This window comes from Martes martes (assembly GCF_963455335.1).
Source record: "Martes martes genome assembly, chromosome: 5".
NCBI classification, from domain to species: domain Eukaryota; kingdom Metazoa; phylum Chordata; class Mammalia; order Carnivora; family Mustelidae; genus Martes; species Martes martes.
In genome coordinates, this window is record NC_137892.1 from 51239962 (window position 1) to 51262374 (window position 22413).

The following is a 22413-nucleotide window of genomic DNA, read 5'->3' on the forward strand; positions in this document are numbered from 1 at the left end:
GTAAGCATTTAAGCAAATGTTACCTCCATAATTAAATATGGAAGACATTTAAAACCAGTAACACAACAAATTTTTTAGTTACATGTTAGAAATATGCAGAAATTTGTGGACACAAATACAAGTTTCCTGAAACGTTTACAAATTAAAAACAATTTTTATCATATTGTAAAGTTCAATTTTCTTAAGCCTTTTTTTGAAATTTTCATTTGTTTTTGTCTGCTTGGCTTTGGAGGTCATTATGTCTGTTTAATTACTAAATAGTTCCAATTAAACCACCTGCCAACTAGTTATTGGTATTTCTCTAATTAAAACTGTATAATTAAATTTGTGATAAAATATAATTAACCAAAATTTTAGGCCAGATTTGAATCTTTCACTTTGCCCAGAAAACTCAATGAGTTTATGCAAAATTCTGAGGATTAGTAAGCCTGGGTTTCATTCTCTCCTAGTTACCTCATACTCTAAGACTTTGCATATTACTGAAAACAATATTGGAGTTGTTTTGTTGTTTGTTTTGTTTTCTCTCGAAAGTATTATCTGATCATCTTTCCTTGCCTATAAGCTACCTGAAGGCTTACTTTCTTCAAATCCTCTTTCCACCCTGCACATTCATGCTAGTGAAAGAGAAGATCCTCTTATGAGTAAGAAAACACATAACTGGTGTCCTTCCAACAAATTGTAGATACAAGCAACAGATGTAGAAAGAAAGAAGTTTTAAGTCTACACAATCTACCTTAATATGATGAAACCTCATACAACCTTTCCTCAAGTGGAACAAAAGTAAGTACTGATAAGAAGAACCCATTTTGAGATACCCCTCTATCTGTATGGGGAGCTAAAAAATCTCTTAATATTTAGAATGCACTTATTAATCTTTATAAAAGTATTTATAAAACTATAGTTTATATTTGAATGATTCTGATACTTTTTTTTTTTAAAGAATACCATCAAAAGTACAAGGGCATAAAGAGTGACAGTCCGAGTAACAGTAAGTGAAAAATAGATAAGAAGTTTGATAGTGCGATCAAAGAAAGAAGGAAAAACATGTATATAATTTAAGAAAAAGAAAACTTTCGTATCATTTAAAAAGGTTGAATTCCACATGGATGGATGTATTTTGTATTTTATTTTATTTTTTAAGGTCTTTTAAAGTTCCAGTTGGATAACCTATAGGTCAATATTGTTTTAGGTATACAATATAGTGATTCAACACTTCCATACAATACCCAGTGCTCATCATAGCAAGAATACTCCCTAATCCCCATCACCTGTTTACCCCATCCCCCTTCCACCCAGCCACCTCCCTTCTGGAAAACATCATTCTGTTCTCTATAGTTAAGTCTGTTGCTCTATTTGCCTCTCTCTTTTTTCATTCCTTTACCTGTTTGTTTCTTAAATTACACATTTAAAAAATTTTTAATTTAACAAAACTGAGTTTGAAGGCACTATTAACATCTCATGAATAGTGCCTATGACTTGGCTTTCTCAGGGAACCCTGATGAAGTCACAGCTCCGTGAAGAATGTCAAGTAAGTCCTCTAATGATCTGGTTATAAAATATATAGGAGAAAGAGAGGTGAGACAAGGAGGACTGATAATAGAAATATGGGTATAACTGTTATTCTGGAAAAAGAAATCAGAAAAATACTATTGACGATATTCATTAACTGGAACTATACACACTTAACGCGATTTCTAAATTATAGTCATGATCAATGAAAAGCAGCCTACTCTATGAACCATACTGGTAATCTAGTTTGTATTACAAAGACAAAGGAGAACCCAACAAGCTTTCAGAAAATAATAATAGAGATGAGATTTGAACACCTGAAAAAGATATTTTGGACATGGGATGTTTCTCCTGCCATTTCAAAATCTAGAAGTCAATAGAGAAATGGGTAGTGAATTTTTAAAGAAAAAGTTTGAAAGCAATTATAAGCCAATTTTTTTTTTTTTTAATATGAGGGTCACAGCAATATAAACTGTTCTGCAACAACTAGGCAACTATCTCACACATATAAATGTGAAAATGTTGGTGGATAACATAGTTCACCCAGGATATGGAAAGGTAAAATTAATAATCAACCAGCGTTTAAATCATAGTAACTATAGCAATACATCTTATCAATTATACAAGACCCAAATTGCCGTAAAAATATTAATATAAGAACCATTATTCCAGCAAACCATAACTGGCTGGTTATTCTAGTGTACTTTTGTACTACTCTAATGTATCTTTTCTAGTGTTAACTGTCTGTCTCTTAAAAGTTAACTATTTTATTATTATCCCTTATTATGGAAGTCAAAAGGAATTCCATTATAGCTATCCCTCTGTAAGAACACTTCAGAAGTCAGAGTTTATTCTTGCTCAGTATCAGAGCAAAGTAATCCTCAGAAATTATATATCTATATATACCTATTTATAGATACATACTTATATGTAATATACAACAATTTAAACTCATGTAGAACTGGGAAAGTAAATCACATACATAAAAGTGAAAATGTTCATGGGAAAATATAGAAAAATATAAATTCACATGCAAAACCAAAAAGAAATGGTATGTGAAAATATTAAAACCATTATTGTTGGTATCTTTTCCAAATTTCTACATTTGGTAATTTTTCTTTGATGAACATGTGTTACTTTAAAATTTAAAAAAATAGCAAATCCTAAGAAAATTAGTTTTGGCCAGTCACTTCTGTTTGCTCACAGAATTCTGTCCTTACAGATTTCATTGGTTTTTAGAACATTCAAGAGTAACGTTGACATTTTATTCTGTTAGATTTGATCCATGTTCTAATCAGTCAAACTTTTTCAAACAGATCTTAGTAGTTCATGCATCCAGCACTTTGAGACAAGGACAGAACCAAGGACTTTCACTCTTACTTAATAAAAATTCATTCATTAGAAACCTTTGATATCCATTATTGAATAACTAATTCACCTAATTGCTCTTGATTTCCATATTTTTTCCTCTTATCCACAACTCTGTCATGAGAATTTAATATGAAACACTTTGCTGAATTTCACCTATGTCCTGAAGATTATTTTGTTCTCATCTATTCTTTTGACATACACGTCAAGAGAGAACACCAGGTTAATCTCAGGCATCTTGTTGATATTTGAGTATCTAATTGGAAACTTTACTGATGACTTTAACCAATGTCAAAAGTATGTAAAAATATCAGTTTGTTCTTAATATTCATTAAAACATAAGTATTCTCCTTATCTCAAAATGCTAACATCAACATTTTACTGATTGAATGTTATGAGAATGGAGAGCATAAAAAGTAAAATTGTAATTAATTCACAAAATACTTAAGCAAGTTTTATAATTTTCATTTATTAAAATGATAAGTTTAAAGAGTAAACTTGTAAACTACAAACATGATTAAACTGTTGCCACTGAGAACATTTTCTGCAAAATATATATATTTTTTAAACAAGTAATAGGCTTTGGTTTAATTGATCCATGAGTGCCATAAGAATCAAAGCCAGCAGGACAAGAGTGAGGGAGTGAGAGCCTTAAAACAAGGAAACTGAAGCCATTTAAGTTTAACAAGCTGCGCTGTCAAGAGACCCACAAGCTTATCAAAAATCAACAAATACCAGAGGCTTGTTCTAGTCACAGAATATACAACATAAAGTGGCTACCTCATGCATCATTTCTTTGGGCACTAAAGATACGCTATCATTTTACTACACATAAATACTAAATAATGCATAGAAATGATCATTATTCGAAAAGTGTTTTTGTCAAGTTTTAATGATAAAATTATAGCCCACCATTTTTATTGTTATATCTTAACACAATTTTCAAATAATTCTTGGCCAGATATGTATATGAATACTCTGATGTTTTCTCAAGGGTGAAAAATAACAAATTAAGTCTACTTTTCCAATTCTATAATGCTAGATGTTGCCCCAGGTTAACATGTTCCAATGAAGAATTTCAAAAGAATAGCTGAACTCTTTCACTTCTGGGTAACATACAAAGATCTATAGTGTTATCTCTGGGTAGTGGCTTATAGAAATTAATGTAATCCTTGACTTAATAAAAGGTAAACAGACAAATGAATGGAATATAAGCAAATGGTTCTTCACCAACAGTGAAGGAAAAGGATAAAGTGGGAAAAAAAGGAGAATGTGTACTGTTCTAGACAAAATGCTTAAATCAACCATAAATTAATATGGTTAAGTATGTTCCTGGGTGGATTTACCCATCCTGAGAGCAAACACATGCCATATCCCAGTGCAAAATACAAGTGAGATCTGCTTGGTCGGATCTTCAACTGTTTCTAGTGAGTAGAATGATCCATCTTCAATACTTTCATGGCTGAAGTGTTTAACATGCTGAGAATATTTTTGTCACATTAAAAGTTATCTGTTTGGGGGTTGCGGGGGGGAAGGGGGATGGGAGAGGGTGGTGGGGAAATGGACATTGGGGAGGGTATGTGCTATGATGAGTGCTGTGAAATGTGTAAACCAGACGATTCACAGACCTGTACCCCTGGGGATAAAAATACATTATATGTTTATTAAAATAAAAAAAAAAAAAAAAAAAAAAAAAAAGTTATCTGTTTGGGATCCACCAAACTGTGCTTAGAGGACATTACTTAAGCATTTTTTGCTAGCACATATCCTAGCAAATGGTAAAATGTTGGCTTTAAAGTAGATAGACAAGGTTTTAAAAATCAAATGCAGGATTTAGCTGTGAGATCTCTAACAAGTAATTTTATTATCAATGAAATAATTTATTGTAGTGTTTCTATACAATAATGAAAAAAAGCAGGTGCCACTTAGTAGAGTTTAATAAATATTTTCTATCTGATTCATATAGTGCATTATTAATATACACAACTTACTTAGTCCATCAGTTTATTTGTAATTACATATACTGGTCCCTTGCTAATTTAAGGAGTAAAATATTATCCAGGAACTAAACAAGTGAAAAAGAAACCCATGTATGTATTTTTGCTAATCACACTGTTTAAAAGGACCTCCTATAATAGGGTTTGATTTGTTTTTAGCCAGTTGGTATGAGAGCATGCCCTTGTCCAAAGTAGAGCAGGTTGGAAGACCGTCATTTTGCAATAGCTCAATTAAAGAAAAAAAAATATATGTATATATATCCACAGTTAATCCTGTTGCAGCATTACCGAGGGACAAATGAAAGCTATGGCTTTCCATCAATGCTAGCATTATGAATTGTTCCATACCAGCTTAATCCTCTATCTGTGTATGTGCTTTGGACTCCTTATTTGACTTCTCTGTCCTTTATCAATTTCAACTTCTGTAGAAGTGGATTGTCTATCCATAATTTTATTTGTCTATTTAAGTGAGTTCTTTGGGTCTGCTTTCATTTATCTCTTACACAAAAAAGACAGACTTAAATCCACGTTACGTCTGGTTTTAGTAAACCAATGTTTCTTAATCTGAGGCAATTTGGCCATTCCCTTCTCCCCAAATCTGCTAATTTTTGGAGGGTTTTTTTGTTTTGGTTTGGTTTTGGGTTGGTTTGTTTGTTTTTAATTCGAAACTTAGAGTGGGGCTGCTACTGATATCTAGAAGGTGGAGGCCAAATGCTGCTCAATATCCCATAATGCACAGGACAGTCCCACAACAGAGATGTATCCATCTCAAAATGTTAGTAGTGCTGAAGTTGAGAAGCCACACACTAAAAATACACACTGAGAGTCATCAAGTACTGTGCTAGGTTATAAAAATAGAACAACCAAGGCAGCGGATGTCCCTGCTTTCATATAACTTACACTCAAGTGAGAAAAAAAAAAAAAAAGAAATACATAAAATAAGTAAGTAATAGAATTTTAGGAGTGGCGAGTGCCGTAAAAATAAAACAGCATAAATGGATGAAATATGAATGATAGCAGAGGTAGGGGTAGAGATAGTAACTAGAATATTATGCTCAATAGAAGAACATAAAATTGCCATGTACTGTTATCACCAGCCTTACCTTCCTTTATACAATTACCATGGTCATAAATTAAGCAGTAAAAAGTCCAAAAGGGGGAAAAAAAAGAGAGCAAAGATAAAAAAAATTACCTATTAAACTCTCATACTTGCTAGTTTTCAGGCTATCTTTTGGTAAGCCTTCATTATAATAGGCTTGATTTCATAAAAAATGAAAAATAGTTTTTAAGTGGTTGCCTTCACAGATGAACACTCAGTTCTTTGAGATTTTTACTTTTATTTAAACTTTCTAAAAATAAGAACCATTCAAAAAGTATGTTATCAAAGATAGACAGTAAAGCCTGAAAAGCAATGTTATCTAAAAACGTAGGTCAAAAAACAGTTAAGACAAGGGTAAGGGAAATCCAAAAACACTCAGGACAAAATGCTCTACTCCACATAATTGTTGTTGATCAAAATCCACGTAATAGAGATGGAGCTGGAAAACCCTTTATAAAATAACTCAACCTGCATTGTGATTTAGATACAGGTAATTCATGAGATTAAGGTGCCCTTTATATATCATCAGGAAGCAGTCAACCTAAAATGTAATCAATGTAAAATAAGCTATAAATTTAGAAAACTTATGAAAGTATATTGAAAAAGGAATGGATGAGGCTCTAAAGATGAGTACAAATGGACAATGGTCAGCAAGAAGCCTGTCCAGAGATCTGCTGGAGGAGAAGGATCTGTCAGTGTGTCTCACTCACAATGGATGCGTCTCCTACCTCTCCACAGAGTACCGCATCAATTCAGCCTGCGAATTCAGCCTTTTATGAACTTTTCCATTAGACTCTACTAAGAAGAGAGAAAATGAACCACTGGTGCACAATCTGGTCAGCACTGCACCCATTTATTTGGCACAGAGGCTCTCTAAAAATGGAAGGTTCATTTGTGTTTTATCTAAAAATAATTAACTGTATTTTGCATTCCTAGGCATACTCCATAACAAAATAATTCAATTTTAATACAAGTATTTTAAATGGCTTAATTATTCCTGATAAAAAAATAAAATCTTACTGTAAAATTGGTGTTCTAAGGCAACGTACCATGTCCTTACACATACTTCAAAAACACTTGTTTGGAAATCACAGTTTAAGCTGCCAGCTGGATTAAAATATATATTCTCCTAAAGCTACATTCACCAAGTAGATTTTTCAATATTAATTAGTTTTTCAATTGCCTCAAATTTTGGAACAGGATCTCCTAACCACTGGACACCAATGTTTTATCATTATAGCAGGCTGATTCCCAATACAAATTAGGAAATTGGCAATTTCATGTACAAACCAATCTGAGAATGTTGGTTATGAGTTGCCCATTTGTCTCTACTGATTATCATAATTTCAGTATTTCACAGGGCTAAAGTATCAGATGCCATACCCCATGGTTTTGACATCTCATTTAATCCATCTTTAAACAGACTACTAGCTTGCATCTATGTCTTGGTTGGTTTATTCTTTGTGTGGAAAAGGAAACCCAGTGAGACAGAGGAGAAACACAGAAGGGATCTAATTCATTTTCTTCAAAACTTGAAACCTAGAACTACATTACTCTCATCCAAACAAACGTGTACCCATCTAATCCCACACTTTACCCTTAATTTGACATAGAGGGAAAATATAGTCTATAACCAAGAGTATCACAAAGATGACTCTTACACATGGAGACTCAAAAAATACACAAAAATAATGTGTAATTGAAGATTTACATCATGATTTGGAAGCCAGAGGACTACGTTAAGTGGAAATCCAGGTGTAGTGTCTCAATAATATACCACGGAATCTTTTGCTGTCTCATAACCTATCCTGTGAGGCCCTTTGCCTGGTTCCTTTTACAGCTCTGCTCTACTCACTCACTGTTTCAGGACCAATCAGCCCCTTCCTATCTTTTAGTTCCCTGGTTTCCCCTCCTCTCATCCTGCAACTCCGTGGTTTTGTTTTCACACTTGGTCCTTGGAACATGTGTATGTTATTCAAGGACTTCTGATTCTGTCCTGAGAGGGAAACTAGGCTACGGGCCCTGTTGGCACAGAAACCTTAAAGGGAAGAGGTCCTTCCTTCACTGCTCTTAACAAAAGTCTTCTTTTTATCATCTTAGTCTTAACATGTGATTTTAAAATGTGCGGGGGATGGGGCGCCTGGGTGGCTCAGTGGGTTAAAGCCTCTGTCTTCGGCTCGGGTCGTGATCCCAGGGTCCTGGGATCGAGCCCCGCATCGGGTTCTCTGCTCAGTGGGGAGCCTGCTTTCTCCTCTCTCTCTGCCTGCCTCTCTGCCTACTTGTGATCTCTGTCTGTCAAATAAATAAATAAAATCTTTAAAAAAAAATAAAAAATAAAAAATAAATAAAATGTGCAGGAGAAATGGGTGTGAATGGCAATACACAAATATATACCTACGTAAGTAGCCTTTAAAAAAAAAAATCCCCATTTCCTGATAATCTAAAAAACAAGAAAAAATGATGCAAAAAATGAACAGACAGAAAACCTGAGATACTAGGGGCACTAGAATCAGCCTCTATGAATGCAAGAAAATTACTAATAAAAAAGGCAAGTCAGTTTCCTATTAATATGTCTTCCTAACTTCTCACGCTATCACGACATAATGCATTTTAAGATGCAGGCAACAGCCATTTCCAGATGCACTGCTTCTACCGCTGAAGTGAAGAATTCTGAAACCAGGGCCAACGGTTCTATTTTAAATGCCAGTAACCCAGTGGAAAGGTAGTTGGTAAAGAGGCTGTTTTCTGGGTGGAAGAGAGGGCAGGCAAATTTGGATGAGTAACACTGCCTGCCACGTCCTCTGGAACCTCTCAGTGACTGACATAGGTGCTGGTTACCTTGGTGCCACTTGACATTGTTTACCAGTCTGGAGATAAACTTCAGCATCTTGGTGACTCAGTAGCCTTACATTTTATTGTATAATTCACAATGATGGTTTGGAAAGAGAGTGTGGTGTGGAATCTTTTCTGATACAACACAGCATTTGCTAGGTCAAAAAGTTAATGTTTGACTGTTGGAACAGCCAGAATTCAAGTCTAATGTCCCATGCAAGAAGTTTACTATTTCCCAACTATAAATAAACATTTTTCAGTACACCATGAAGGCCTCAATTTATTTTGCCAATTTGACTTCAGATTTAGAACTACATAGTGACTTCCAGTATGTGATACATTATATTAAAATATTACATAATTATTTGTGCATAACTGATAGGGCACCAATAAATAAAAACAAAAAATATGAGCCTAAAATGTAAATCAGATGGTCAAATAGCTACAAAAACACAAATTAAGATCATCTGACTTCATATCTGAAGAATGCTAGATTCCTAAGCTCAGACAAAGTTAGACCATTCATTGGTAACTCATGAATAGATTAGCAAATGGCTGTTTTTTCCAAAAAAGTCGTATTTTCAAGTTTGATGATCATTTGTGGATACTTGTAGTTACCTGCATCTAGGAAATATTGGACTATTAATAACATACACTTTAATTGCTTTCATTGAACTATTTTTCATTTCCTTGGGAAAAAATTTGCAAGCTTTGACATACAAGTATCTAACCAAACATCCAAGGGGCAAAGATTGAGAAAGAAGAAACTACCTGCCTCTTCCTAGCGCGAGGTAGAGTATGAGAAATGGTTGCTTTGGGGAAGGAAATGTAAAATATGGAGTGTCTTCTCAACTGCTAAGCCAGTCTTTAAGACAATACATTCTAGAACTATGGAATTTAAGAACTACTTTTTCATTAATTTAAAATGAATTCTAAGGACATGTAAAACAAATATGTTACACATTAATATTAGTTAATAGCTTAAAAATAAAGCACAAAGTCAATTTTGATATTGAGGTAGTTCATATTTTTATTGTTCCACTCTTGCTTATCTCCCTTAGTACATGACATCATCTCTCCCTTTTAAATAGTCTGTTGCTCCATACCTCTTTTTCTCCTTCTGTATGTATACTATGTATTTATATTTGTGTTGCCTTGAATGACCATTTTTTTAAGAGCTTTTAAATACACTGCAGATAATCTAATGATGCCTCTGTATGCACTAAAGGTGTTAATAGTATTTTTTTTTAAGAGAGAGGGGCAGTGCGCAAGCTGGGGGAGAGGAGCAGAGGGAGAGAGAAAATCTCTAGCAGACTCGCCACGGAGTGTGGGAGCCCAACACCAGGCTTAATCTCACAACCCTGAGATCACAACCTGAGCTACCCAGCAGTCAGTCCCATGTAAATAATAAAACAACATAAGTATCTAAATTTCAGAAAAGAAGATGATATCTGAGAATTAAAATACCACTTTTTAGAATTACTATACTCATTTTTAAATTAAGTATATAATTTACACTATTTCAAGTATTATTAAAAAATGAAGTTTTATCACAGCAAAAATATCTTGTATAACCAACTTTAGGTTTCTGAAAACATTTAAAAGAGAATTATCTATTGGTATTCTGTTAAATATGTTTTTCATAGGGTTCTAAATTTCAAAGTTAGAGCAAAATAAAATAAAATCAAGCACCAAAACTATAATGAATATTCTTTAATTATTAACGAGGCACTTCAGGATGACTAGCTATACAGAAAATCCATTAGTAAATGCTAATGTTTTCTGATCCTTATTTTTTTTTTTAGTTCCAGACAAATAGGAGGCTACTATAAAAACAATTCAAAAATGGCACACAAGGTGTTTATATTTTTTAAATGATAATAACCACAGTTTTCTTAAGAGGAGGAAAAGCTTCACGACCAATGGTGAAATAGGACAGAAGGAGATGTTAAGGCTAATAGGAAGCAAGAATTTTTCTTATTTAACAAATGAAAGAATGTCATTCTGGTTCAAATTGTCATTTTTTTTTTTGGGGGGGTACTTCTGTAGCTCATTTTTTGCTAACTTCTAAAATGTCTTCCTTTTCTAAAATATTCTGGCTGGCATTCAGCATCTTTTATTTTTATGTTATCTCACGTGACTTTCTGTTAAGAGACACTTCAGGATATTTTTCATAAAATGCCTTCAGTTTAGAGCCTCAGGTTTATTTTATTTTTTTACACTAATGCAGCATTATCTTTGCTCTCCTTACAAGAACAAAAATATCTCGAAAGAGTAAAGCTTCCCAAGGTCATTGGCCTGTGTCTTTCCGACTCCTCAACCAGGTATTCATTTTTCTTAGTTTCTTGTCAGTGCGCCGTGATATCCTTCACATCTGTCTGTGCCTTTGCTTTTATTAGCAGAAAATACAGCTATAGCTTTAGTGTCATGTGTACTATAAAGACAGGATTTTCAAGAGATTTGACAACTCTCATATTTCCCGAAGTATTCTCAATGTAACACAGAAACAGTTTATTACTGTTAAGTAGTGACTGTCTCTCCAGCTTGAATAATGAAGTTCTCTAGGTCAATATTTTATACAATGATACATTTAAGGATGCATTCCTCTTCAGCTTGGCACTAAAACAATGGCTGTCATAACACAGATCTATGTATTATCAATCTCACGTGCCACCATAATCAATCTAATTCGTGGGGCAGGGAAAGTGTAATATGTTACTGAGTTAAACCAGGAATTTTCTTCTACCAAAATGTTTATAAAGGAGTAAAATAAAATTATTTACAGAGATGAGTTCCTACTCTCTAGCATGGAATAAATTTAACCTTCTGTGAATAGTGCTCACAGCTGCAGTGATTCACCTGTGTTCCTGGGAAAAGCGCATCAGGTATGAAAGCCTCCACTCTGAGCGTCACAAAGCCAGGCACAGTATTCAGACAGGACAGAGAAAGGCAGATATGCATTAAAAAGTCTGGCTCTTGAATCCAACGACTACAACAACAAAAAATCCCAAAAACATAGCACAAAGGGTGTTTTATGGAATCATTAAAAATCAAAACCTTGCCTGTCTTGCGTTTGAATATTTCATGACAAGAGACCATTTCTGACGGAGAAATGTTTCCTGGCTGGTCAGATAACAGTGGGTTTTAGCATGGAATAAATTCACAAACTTTTCTCAAGAAAGAGAATTTAGGCCATTTCAGTCTAAAGAAGCCAAAGCGTACATCTGCATCGATCCTCTTGGCAGCAAAAAGCAAGTCCCTTTGAAGCTTTAAGTTTGTACCAACACCTGTTAAGACTCTGCCTGCCCTCGATTCCATTTTATATCTGGCAGCACTGCAAGTGTACTCCAACTGAAGACGAGTCCACAGAATAAAGAAAATGTACCTTGGCCAGAGATATACATTTTTTTTCTTTCTTGTACTTTTCCTCACATATATTCTGCTGTGTATTGCTCTAAGTGAAGAAAAAACTCACTGGGGTGTCTTCTCAGCTCTATGGGTTGGCAAGTAAATTCATTTCAATGGGAAAAATATTCTGTTTTAGACTTTGACTTGCATTTTCCATTGAAGATTTTTGCATTATCAAGCTGACTCTCTGTCTCCATATATATATACACACACACACACACACACACACACACACACACACACACATATACACACATATATACGTACATATAATTTTAATTGGTTCTGAACCAATAAGAGAAAGGCTTGACTGGCACTTCACAACAAAGCACAATAATGTACTCATCATTTTTCAGTCCTCTTTTTACTTCTCTCATGTAGCAGACTGCATTGTACCAAGATGGGTACACCCATATACTTTTTAAATTTTTTTTTTTTAACGTGACAGTAATATGTCTCCAAACAACGGAATCCATGCAGTTTCCTCTTGAACTTGGGTGTACCTTTGTAACTACTGTAAATAGAGTTTGGTGGGATTAACACTATGACTTTTGTGACTAAAGTATAGAGGATGAAATGATTGCTGCCTGATTCTCTCTCTCTGTCTCTCCGTCTGTCTGTCTATCTGAATCCAGCCAACACTTCGTGAGGAAGACTAGGCCACATGGAGATACATTTAAGCGTGTTAAGCACAGTTCCAGCAAAGGTCCAAGCCAATAGCCAGCATCCACCACCAGACATGTGAGTGACATGTAATCAGATTGTTCCAGCACTCAACTTTCAACTCTCCCAACTGAAGCCCAAAATGCCACTCAACAGACAAGCCGTGTCTACTGTGCCGTATACACATTCCTGACACACAGCGACCATGAGAGAAAATAATTTTGTTTTAAACCACCAAATTCTGGGGTGGTTTTTATAAAGTAATAGATAAAATATTAAAAGAGATGATGGACTGTATTAGTTATCTCAGAATCATTTGGGTATTTTTTAGAGTCTGCCCAATTGTATCTGCAAACTGTTATACCATGTTCCGTATGCTGTGTCTTTCTCTCAACCATAGAACTTTGTCCCTTGCCAAAACCCTTCTCAGGGGTGACCATCTCAATGTCAAATGAAACTGCCTCTTATCCCTGCATTTTCCCGCTGGAGTATGTGCAGAAACCTTAATGAAGTAATTATGTGCTTCAAGATATATTGGTTTGGAATCTGAGGGGGGAAAAAAAAAAGCATGCCTCAGATGCTTCCAGAATAATCCTGTCTATAAAAATGCCATGGGCCTAGTGACCTTGCCCAGAGCATGATGTGTCACTAGCTAGAGCAGAGGCCTGAAGGCATCAGTGAGTCCTCAGGAGGACTTCTTTCTGCCCCACCTGCTCTAGGCACTGGAAACCTGAATACAATTGTTAATGCACACCTTCAAATCCATAGTACGACACAAAACAATATCCAAATGAGCTTTGATTCAAGACTTTCCGTGGAGACCCAAATAACTAAACTGAGGCTGAGAAATGAGAATATCACTATATACTTAATCCTAACATAATTGTATTCAAGAATTACAAATACCATACAGCTAGGATTTCTAATTTTTTAGTCACAGAATTATTTCTTCAAATAATTCTATAATGGTGAGCACATTAGAGAGATGAATGGCTCAGGTCTGAAGCGACAAATGGGAAATCAAAGCCCCAGCTGCTCTTCCTTACGGTCTTTCCCACTTCTGAAGTCCCAAGGAGTTGATGCACAAACACCACCAAGATCCAGGGGAGTCTAGTTTTAAACCAGTGTTACAATTTTTTACTTCTTCTTTGATATTAAACTAGTAAAAAAAAAAAATCCTGCTATTAAGACAAAAGTATATAATCTATATGATTTAGGTGAGGTTTCTATGTTCTTCAGATTCTGCCCATTTTCTGTTTTCCACACAGGCATAAACTGAGGATCTCACATGCTAATAATACAAAGGATATTGCCATTAATTTCACAGAACTCCTTCTCTGCTCCAAGTACACATCTTAAAATCCGAGTTATCTGTATAGCTAAGATTTTTTTGGGTTTTTTCCTTCAGCAAGCTCTGCAAAGAAATGTGTGGTTATTGATGATTATTGGGAAAGTATTCAATCCCATGTATATTTGACTGCTCTCATGCCCTTGTTCCAGTATTCCATCATTTAAGCACTTATCAATTTAATCTCCTCATATTTAGGATCTTTTTATAACTTTTATAAGAAAAAAATGCTACAACTTAGTCATTCACTAGCTCAGAGCCAGCCTTTTACATCTCAACTGACCGCTGTTTTCAGTCTCCTGCCCTTTCTACTTTTTTAATTTATATTAATGTCAGAGTAATTTACAAAGTCATTATGATACTCCCCTAGTCAGATATATTTACTAGCCCCTCATTATGTAAAAATCTTTCTATATTAACAAAGATATCTAGTCTGTGATATCCACGCACACTCTTCATGAGCCCTATGCTACACGACCCACAACCAGTATCACCTTATTTACTAAAAGGATTTGATTAAGTTTAGAGAAACTCACTGCCTAGAAGAAAGTGAAAGTAACTAGATGAAGAAGTCTGAGTGGAAAAAGACATAAAAAGCGTAAAATAAGTGTTTTATTAAATAAATGTACATAGTAACAAGGCCAACGAATTTTCCCTGAGATTCCCAAAAATCAGAATTAAAATGTAAACATGATCAGTGTTGCTGTTCATACACCCATATATTAAAATAGACCTGTGTTCAAGTGACTATATATACCATTTCCTATTTTACTGCCTTCTAGAAAATGATGATTATTTCATAGTAATAAAAAAAAGTTTTAGCAGCAGCATATTTAGTCATGCTAACCTAGGGAGTTAGTCCAAGTTATACTATCTTCATATAAGACATAAGGGGACTGAGGCTGAGAAAATTTATGTAACCTTCACAAAGGACCCACAACCGCTTAGTGGTGCTGGGATACCAAGCTAGTAAGTCTAGCTTCATGGCTAAAATTCTTAACCATTACTCTTAACTACTTTAAAAGGTTTTCATGGGTATCTGCTAAAATGCTGGACAAGTGAGCCATATGTCCATTTCCTTCCAGCTCTCCCACAGATGATGTGTGGGAACATGATAAGATGCCATATGGAATGGTGAATGGCTCTGGCATGTGTTTCTTTTACCTTCTCATTTGCCACTCATTTCTTTTGTACCCTATTCTTGGCTTATTACTATGATTCCCATGTCTGTCTCTGAACTTTTTTTGCCCAATCTGCTGACCTAATGTCAACTTTTGGGGGATGGTGTGCACTAAGTTGCTTATCTCATGCTTCCTCTGGGCTCTACTCTGCTCACTACCTTCGTTACTAGAGTACCTTGAGTTCTGATAAGATGTCTTCCTAAAAGGCATCTTCAGCCATACTCAATAGTCTTGCCCTCTTCTCCTTTCTTCATCTTTTCCGCTGAGCCTTCGCCTATGGAAAGGGTCTATGCTCTGTCACTACAAGCTGCCTCCCTAATGCCTTCAAACATCACACACCTGTGGAGATTTAAGAAGGTGGGAGTTTCCCTTGACACTCAAGATCCATCCCTGACTCTTTTGAAAATGTTTTCAAATAAACCTCAACCTCAACCCTCTCATGACTTCAGTTTGGTGCTCATGCTAAGAAAGCAAAATTGTGATCACTTTTCCACTTGGAAGGAAAAGAAGGAATCACTGGTTTTATGTAAAACTTGCAATTATGGGAAATTTTTACCAATGTTCTGTGTTCTATTTCCATGCTCTTATTCAAAGTTCTCATAGACACAAATTTATTGAATCCTTTAAGATATCTCTACTCCTATTCTAATTTTCAGACTTATACAAGTTTCCCTTTGCTCATATTCTGACTTTCTATGTGAATTTTAACTAAGCCCTACAATGTCTGTGATAGAGTCCTGATACTACCAGTGAATAGACTTCATGCTTTAACATTTTTTGTGCTGTATCTCTATGTAGATTTAATGTTAAAGTAAAATTAGGAGGCATGCAAGATGTAATCAAATTAACCTACCCAGGAAGAAAGAACAAAAAATTTGCATGTGTGTTTATATTAAGATAATAATAGTGTATAACTTTGTATGTAAGAAAATGATCTTGCTGAGAACGTGTTACAATGCTGAATTTCTGGGTTTCGTATCAAAAACTCAACAATGAAGCTCTGGAGATGGCTTCATCACTGAAAACTTTTGTGTTTTTTTTTGTTTTTTATGATTACATTATGTTAGTCACCAGATGGTACATCTTTAGTTTTTGGTGTAGTGTTTCACTGTTTGCCTATAACACCCAGTGCTCCATACAATACATACCCTCCATTTTTTTTTACCCCCCCCAAAGTCACAATACATGCCCTCCTTAATAACCCATCACTGGGTTAACCCATCCCCCCGCCCCCTCCCCTCAAAAACCCTCAGTTTGTTTCTCAGAGTCCATAGTCTCTCATGGGTCATCTCCCCCTCCAAATCCCCACCTTCATTTTTCCCTTTTTTTCTTCTAATGTCCTCTATGCTATTCATTATGTCCCACAAATAAGTGAAGTCATATAATTGACTTTCTCTGCTTGACTTATTTCACTTAGCATAATCTCCTCCAGTCCCATCCATTGCTGATGCAAGTAATGGCTGAGTAATATTCCATTGTATATATGGATTACTTCTTCTTTATCCATTCATCTATTGAAGGGCATCTCAGCTCTTTCCACAATTTGGCTATTGTGGACATTGCTGCTTTGAAAATTGGGATGTACATGGCCCTTCTTTTCACTACATCTGTATCTTTGGGATAAATACCCAAAGTGTAATTGCTGGGTCATAGGGTAGCTCTATTTTTAATTTTTTGAGGACCCTCCACACTGTTTTCCAAAGTGGCTATACCAACTTGCATTCCCACCAACAGTGTAAGAGGATTCCCTTCTCCACATCCTATTCAACATTTGTTGTTTCTTGCCTTATCAATTTTTGCCACTCTAACTGGTGTAAGATGGTATCTCAATGTGATTTTGATTTGAATTTGATGGCTAATCTCTGAAAAGTTGATAACAAAGTAATATCACCCTTCCCATCCTTAATTTATAGGTATATTTCTATGAAAAGATGCAGTAATTGTTTCTAAGGATGGATTCTTTTGGTTTTGAAGAAGCTATATGAGAATTCTACTGTAATGGGAATAAGCTAGTATAAATATATTTAGAGGAAAATGAATACTGAATATTATAAAATGAGACTGAAGTTAACCCCTAAACATTCTCTGACCCAATATAGATTTCATATGAAGTATATAAAATATATAGAAATATATAAAAATCAATCTAATTCAGCAACCTCATTTTTTAAATTAAAAGCATAATACCATGGTATTAATAGACATTGTTAAATATCATTTTTCAAAAAGTTTCAGGTGTATGGGTCAGAATATACTAGTGTATGCTATCATCAAAACAACCCTAAAATATCAATAGCATATCATAATGAGTTTACTTCTCAGTCACATAAATTTCACTGTGGGTTTAGGTAGCTCTCCAGGGCTGTGTTTAGCATTCCAAGCTGTTCTATGCTTGAGGCATCTCCCATATCAACAGATACTTTCACAATTACCTCAGCCAAGCAAGACAGAACATGGAGAATTAGACAGATCATGTATTAATTCAACTCAAATTTCACTGACCTGTGCAAACCACATGGCCACAAGAGATGTAGAGAAATATAACTCTTTTTATATCTGGAAAGATATTTTGATAAATAGCCATAATATAAACAATGTAAGTCAACTAGATTTTCAAAATTGCTGGCCAATACACTTTCTCTTTGTTAGCACAAATTGTAATCAGGTTACTTTGTTAATATAGAAAGAGAATAATGATGACTTTCCTCTCCTATGCCATTAAGTAATTATGTCTATACTAATATACATGCCACGCATATCTAGTATTAATATAAGTAGTATCTGAGTTTATAAATGACTACTAACAGTGTTAAAGGAATTGGATTAGCTAGTCAAAACATATTACCTGAGAATGTATAAGAAAGTTAGCAGTGTTTAAGGTGCTTGGAACATGAATAAAACCAAAAAATAAATTCTCAGACATATACCAAAAGCCAGATACATATGTGATCCATCAGAAATGGTTTGGCCACAGAAATGTAGAGATCTGTTCAAGTCCTCCACTTGAAAGAAATGTTTCATATTTAAAGGTAACCCTATGATAATGTGTTAAATGAAATACAAAAATTCAGTTGCGTAACACATGGAGTATCTCTGTGTGAGTTACTAAAGTAACTTGGCATAGCTAACTAGCCAGGAGTTTGTGGGGTACAGGTAAGATTTCCCTGTTTGTCCTGATTCAGCTACAACATTGTGCTACCTGACAGTTGTCCATTTTAGGTATACTTGAAGATGAATTGATTGCTGTGGCTCTGTGATTTCTAGCACAGATACCACCATTTTAGTGGATTTTATGGTTAGTAGGTGTACATTTTCTAAGACCATGGGGGCTGGGCGAAGAGAATACTAGGGTTAGTAAGAACAACCATTCTCTTCCTCCTTCCCCAGAAAGATCTGCCTTCTATTTCCCTACATGGCCTCACTTTCCACATAGTCTTTTCCCATATCCCAGTTAAAAAAAAAATTAGTCTCCTTTGATTTGAAAACAGGGTGGGAGAGAAAATGGAAGTCTGTAGAAAAGTTATCTCCATGTCCAGTACTGAATGGTTAGTTTTTAAAAAGAGTTAAAGTCTCTCCCATATCTCTACCATTTCCTACTCCCCAAACATTTAATTCTAGAAATTCACATGTAGTGGCATGGAGAGTTTGAATGTGCCATCCAAAGTCATAAAACCATTTAATAACAGTATTAAGGTAACATATCTTAAGGTAGCATATCTTACTTTCATATAAAGCAATATGAAAGAGTGTGTATCTTTTACATTTTGAAAGTTTAATGCATAAAAAGCAGTATATCAACTCAAAATAAAAGTAAAGTTTGTAAAGTGTAGAGTTAACAAAATTAGTGGCAATCACCACTAATTCAGAATGAAAATAACCTATTACATTTTGTAGATCTGGATTTCCACTTTATGTTCCAAAATAAAGTATAATGAAGTATAATGAAGATCAGGCAATTAATATTTTTTAACCTGATGAAGCTTTTACTACTACAGATCTCACTCAAATGTTATTAACTTACAAATTCAAAGGTACTTAATCAGTATGAATTTTTAATTCTCTTAAAGTTGGACCCTACCCATTGAAGTTTCCAGTTAGTCCCAATAGCTCAACCAGTTATATATATATTTTTTAAGATTTTATTTATTTATTTGACAGAGAGGGCACATGTGCACAAGCAGGGGGAGAGGGAGAAGCAGGCTCCCCACTGAGCAGGGAGTTCGAGGTGGGGCTCAATCCCAGGACCCTGGGATCATGACCTGAGCCAAAGGCAGACACCAACTCAGCCACTCAGGCACCCCAACCAGTGATTTTTTTTTTTTTTTTTAAGCATAAGTAGCTTTACACAATTAGTGTAGTTTTAGAAATCATAGGTTTTTGTGTGATTTTTCTCCTGGTGAATTAATTTAGTTCTAGTAATTTGTCCTGGTCTTTGTTCTAAAGGCCCATTTTAGTTACCCAGTATTAAGACTTGATTCCTCTTTTCTTGTCCCATCTACATTATTGATTCTATGTTACAAAAAGATTAATCCTGCAATCCAAACATGGCCATGTCATTCTAGCACTAAAATTTTATTGGCTACTCTCTCTATATAGGATAAGACCCATTTTCTTCCTCATAATATGTAAAGTTTTCTTTGCTTTCTAACTAATTTCATTTAGTTCCATTCTCTCCTCTGTTCACTAGGCTCTAACTATGCTGGTAAATTTTCAGATAAAATATAGGGGAAACACCAATATACTGCATGCATTGAACAGATATTTTCTAAATAGTACTCTAGTGACTAGATATAGCTCTTGTCACTTCAAAAGCTACACATCTTATTCTTCATTGTTTACTACTTGAAGAATCAGCAGCAAGTCAATACTAGGCATTATGGCATCATATATTTTAGTCATTTTTATAGTATTTCTAGAGGCATCTGCTATAATGTTTAAGTGGGAAAGGATTCAGTTTCTGCCCTACAGCTTATACTATAAGTGTATGTAGGCATCCATTTAATATCAAGGAAGAATTTAAAATTTCCATTTCTAAGATTACATGCTCTTAAAATTAAGGGTTCACACATATAAGGCTCTATATATGAAATTAATTTAAATTGTATGAAACCAGAAAGTCTATACCATAATTTTATAATTAATTATTCACCCATTAGCCTTAATTATTTAAACCAATTTACCTAGTAACCCTGTATCCTTTTAAATAATGTTCTTTATACTAGAGAAAGCTGTAACCCAGAAAGATTACTGGGTTACTCTAGCTTCTCCTCAGGGCCTCAAGAGATTTAATGTGTCAGTCTAGCTCTTGTAAATGCCCCAGCTACAGCTCTTTTTATTATGTTCTCATATAATCTTCTCATGTCAAGGGTCTTCACTCACTTGGAGCATACTTTAGGGCTTAGAGACTCTACAGACTCAGCATATTTCTGTATTGTGTCTTTGAGACCTATTACTGGGAGAAACTTGAATACTGACACAAAACAGCCATTAGATGACACACAAAGGATTCAATGAACTGGTTAGGTATCTTCCCAAGCAAATCTTAAAAGTCACAATTCAAACTCTACTTGGAAGCAACTGAATTAGAGAAATATATTTTCTTATTCTTCTTTTTAATGCTTTTGCTATTCCATAATTCATTTCTAAGAGGTCCTGATAAAACTTGAGTTATAATCTTTTCTAATATGATTCAAATCTATTTGTTCATAACATAATTGTATAAACAGAGAATATGAATGAATTCTTAAAAAACAAAATAGATCCAAAAACCTACTAGATCTAATAAGGGAAGTCAGAAAAATCTCAGTATAAAGGATCAATATAAGAAAATCTGTTATATATTTATATAACATACAACAGCAATGTACACACAGAGAACACAATTTCAAAATTAATCCTGGAGTTTACCACAATTAAAACACCATTTATAGAAAGACATCATTAAAATAAATACAGAAGCAAGTTGCTGACTGGGAGAAAATTTATCAGACAAAAAGGTATGTAGCTAGAGGAGGGGAAGATGATGGGAGAGTAGGAGGACCTTAGGAGTTCCTCCCCACAGGAAATACAACCCCAGAAACTGACCTGAAGACTGGCAAAACAAACTCCACAACTAAAGATAAGGAAAAGGCCACATAGAAGAAGGTAGGAAGTATAGCAATATGGCTTGGGAGAGAAACAGATCGTGGCCATTGTGGTGGGGAAGAGCTATGATCACAGGCAAAGACAAGAAACAAACTAACACTCATGGGAGAGCAAGAGGAAAACAAATTCCCATACTAATTGGCTTGGAAAGTGAGAGGGCCCACATTTTTTGAGTTCTTGCAACCAGTGGGGCTTAAAGCCTAGAGTTTTAAAGGTCGGTGGGCTTGGCTTAGATAGAGCCCAGAGGCAACTGCACTGCTCTTGGTCAGAAGACAAGGCAAAGAGTATGCAGACATACATCATGATAACAGTGATCTGAAGAGTGCTTGGCACACAATGGGGAGGTTATTTGCTCATCTCAGAGCATGTCTCAGAGAGAGACAACATTCATGAAAAGACTCCTCTGGGAACAAAGAAACTGGCAGAGGCCATTTCCCTTCCTCACCCTTCAGCACAAGAACAGGGCCACCTATGGGAACCAGCGCAGGGCCTACCCTCACTACTTAACTTGCCTACACCAAACACCACCCTCCCAAGCTCCAGTGGAACTGCCTTTCCCAGTTATGCTTGCTTCAGTCCTACTACATTAGGTCCTTTCCCCCAGAAGACTGCCCAAACCCCTCCCCAAACTGTATCTCCCAACCCAGTTTTGCAGTGTTGACAGATCTCATTTCACAAGCAGACCAGAGTACACCAAATTAAAACCCACCACATTCAGACCAGGAATAAAAAAGTGCCCACAACAGGCACAGAGAGCCTTGCAGATGACTGGCCCAAAGGATAAAATGGCCAGAACGAAACAGCAGAGCACATACAGCCAACACTCCTTGAGAGACTCCTTGAAGTGCTAGGCTCTGAGAAACA